Source organism: Mandrillus leucophaeus, unplaced genomic scaffold, assembly GCF_000951045.1.
Source record: "Mandrillus leucophaeus isolate KB7577 unplaced genomic scaffold, Mleu.le_1.0 Scaffold797, whole genome shotgun sequence".
In the NCBI taxonomy this organism is placed as follows: domain Eukaryota; kingdom Metazoa; phylum Chordata; class Mammalia; order Primates; family Cercopithecidae; genus Mandrillus; species Mandrillus leucophaeus.
In genome coordinates, this window is record NW_012108663.1 from 1,525,728 (window position 1) to 1,528,898 (window position 3,171).

Consider the following 3,171-nt stretch of genomic DNA (forward strand, 5'->3'; position numbering starts at 1 on the left):
GCTAAATAAGGGGTGGATTATTCATGAGGTTTCGGGAAAGGGGGAGCAATTTCCGGAAATGAAGGTCCCTCTCCTTTTAAAACCATGTAGGGTAATTTCTGGACGTTGCCATGGCATTTGTAAACTGTCATGGCGCTGATGAGAGTGTCTTTTACCATGCTAATGCATTATAATTAGCATGTAATGAGCAGTGAGGACCACCAGAGGTCACTTTCATCACCATCTTGGTTTTGGTGGGTTTCAGACAGCTTCTTTATCACATTGTATTTTTGTTTTGTTTCTGTTTTGTTTTTTTGAGACATGGTGTCACTTTGTTGCCCAGGTTGAAGTGCTGTGACATGATCTGGGTTCACTGTAGCCTCCACCTCCTGGGTTCAAGCGATTCTCCTGCCTCAGCCACCCAAGTGGCTCATGTCACCATGCCCTGTTAATTTTTGCATTTTTAGTAGAGATGGGGTTTCGCTACGTTCCCCAGGCTGTTCTCGAACTACTGAGCTCAAGCAATCAGCCCAACTCGGCCTCCTGAAGTACTGGGATTACAGGCTTGAGCCACTGTGCCCAGCCCCTGCATTCTGTTTTATCAGCAGGGTCGTTATGACCTGTATCTTGTACAGGTCGTTATGATGTACATGTCATAACGACCTCCTATCTCATCCTGTGACTATGCATGCCTAACCCCCTGGGAGTGTGGCCCAGTAAGTCATAGCCTTATTTTACCAGCACCTATTAAAGATGGAGTCACTCTGGTTCGAATGCCTCTGACATTATTATTATCTGAATTTCACACTTTATTCAGATATCCTTAGTTTTAACATAATGTCCTTTTTATGTTCCAAGATGTTATTCAGCATACCACATTACATTTAGTCATCATGTCTCCTTAGGTTCCTCTTGACTGTGACAGATGATGCCATATCTTTTTATCTATACATATTTCCATATGTATTTATATACAACAACTCTGTAGGGGAGGAAAAACAATGTTCTCTCTAAACTTCATAGTTCTTAATTGGGATGGACCCCTGTAAAAGACTGATTAATAAGAGAAAAGGAAATGGAGGTTTATTAACATGTATACCTTATGTATACATAAAAGATACCAAGAGAAATGAGTAAATTTCAAAGAGGTGGCTTTGAATTCTGGCTTAAATATTATCATACACTAAAACAAAGAAATAAGGGTACAGGCAAGGCCAGTTATGGTGAGATACCCAGGAAAAGTACAGTAAAGAAGGATAAGACTTGTTATGCATATTTAAGTCATTGACTTCTCCATTGATGAGTGTCTAGTGATTTAGTCATCCTTCTCTTCCTGGAGCAAAGAGAGAGAGAGAGAGAGAGAGAGAGAGAGATCCTTATAAATGGAAATTTCCTTTAAATTTCCTTTACAGAAGGATAACTATTATGTTTTCAGAACTTCTAGGTCTGTGGTTTCTGAAAGTAATAAACTCAAAATAATCCTATGTCAAAGAGGCATATTTTATTGTGGCATATTCTGGTCTCCTACTGAGGCAGGAGAACAGGGCCTGGAAGCAGGGAACCTAAGGACTTCCTAGAACTAAATCAAAGGGAAATACTTCAGCTATGACAGGAAATAGCCTCTTCATTTACATAGGTCACACACCGAGTAAATGACTTTGTAATTTTACTTCATCTTCTTCATTTGTGTAGAGTGTACACCAAGTAAATAACTTTGTAACTTCACTTTAACCTCTTCATTTACATAGAGCATATACCAAGTAACCAATGGAAACCTCTAAAGGGTATTTAAACCCCAGAAAATTCTGTAACCGGGTCTTTGAGCCGCTTGCTCCATCAACTCCCACCCTGTGGTGTGTGCTTTCATTTTCAATAAATCTCTGCTTTCGCTGTTACATTCTTTCCTTGCTTTGTGCGTTTTCTCCAATTATTTGTTCAAAACGCCAAGAACCCAGACAGGACACCCCCATCTGGTAACACTACAACCCTCTGTCAAAAATAAATAAGCCCGGTGTGGTGATTCATGCCTGTATTCCCAGCACTTTGGGAGTCCGAGGCAGGTGGATCATCTGAGGTCAGGAGTTTGAGACCAGCCTAGCCAACATGATGAAACCTCATCTCTACTAAAAATACAAAAATTAGCCGAGAGTGCTGGTGCATGCCTGTAATCGCAGCTACTTGGAGGCTGAGGCAGGAGAATCGCTTGAACTCAGAAGGCAGAGGTTGCAGTGAGCCAAGATAGTGCCACTGCACTCCAGCCTGGGCGACAAAGCGAGATTCCGTCCCTAAATAAATAAATATCATCTTCATTACCTTACCAAATTAAAGAATAAATCTTCACTATCATTGAGTTTGTATTTAAATTTCTCCAATTGCCTCATTTTTTTTTTTAACAATTTGTTCAAGTGAAAATCCAAAATCCAAAAGTGGTCCATATAGTGTAATTGATTGTGGTCCATGAAGTATGATTGATGCCTTTTAAGTTCCTTTGTTTTTTTTTCGAGACAGTGTCTTACTCTGTCTCCCAGGCGGAGTGCAGTGGTGAGATCTCAGCTTGCCGCAATCTCCACCTCCTGGGCCCAAGCAATCCTCCCTCCTCAGCCTCCCGAGTAGCTGGGACTACAGGGCATGCCTCATCATGCCTGGCTAACTTTTGTACTTTTGTAGAGACAGGGTTTTGCCTTGTTGTCCAGGCTACTCTGAAACTCCCGGAATCAAGCCGTTTGCCAGTCTCAGCCTCCCAAAGTACTAGTATTACAGGCTAGAGCCATTGCACCCAACCTTAAATTCCTTTTAATCTATAAATTCTTCATGTCTTTTTTTTTTCCTGCCCTCCATTTTTTGTTATTGAAGAAACTGTCCTCCAGAGATTTCCACAGTCTGTATTTTGTTAATTGTGCTCCTATGATGTTGTTTAACATGTTCCTTTGCATCCTTCATTTCCTGAAAACTGGCAGTAAATTCTAGTCTTAAACGGATTCAGATTTGAACATAATGTTCTATTGTTTCTTTTTCTGTGATGTTAGTAGCCAATGATGATCATTGCCCAGAGCCATTATTTTATTAGGGAGTTGCAAAATTGTGATGCTCTAATTCTATCATCCTTTTAAATTTTGTTAGCTGGAATATTCTTCTTTCTTTTTCTTTTCTTTCTTTTCTTTTCTTTTCTTTCTTTCTTTTTTTTTTTTTTTT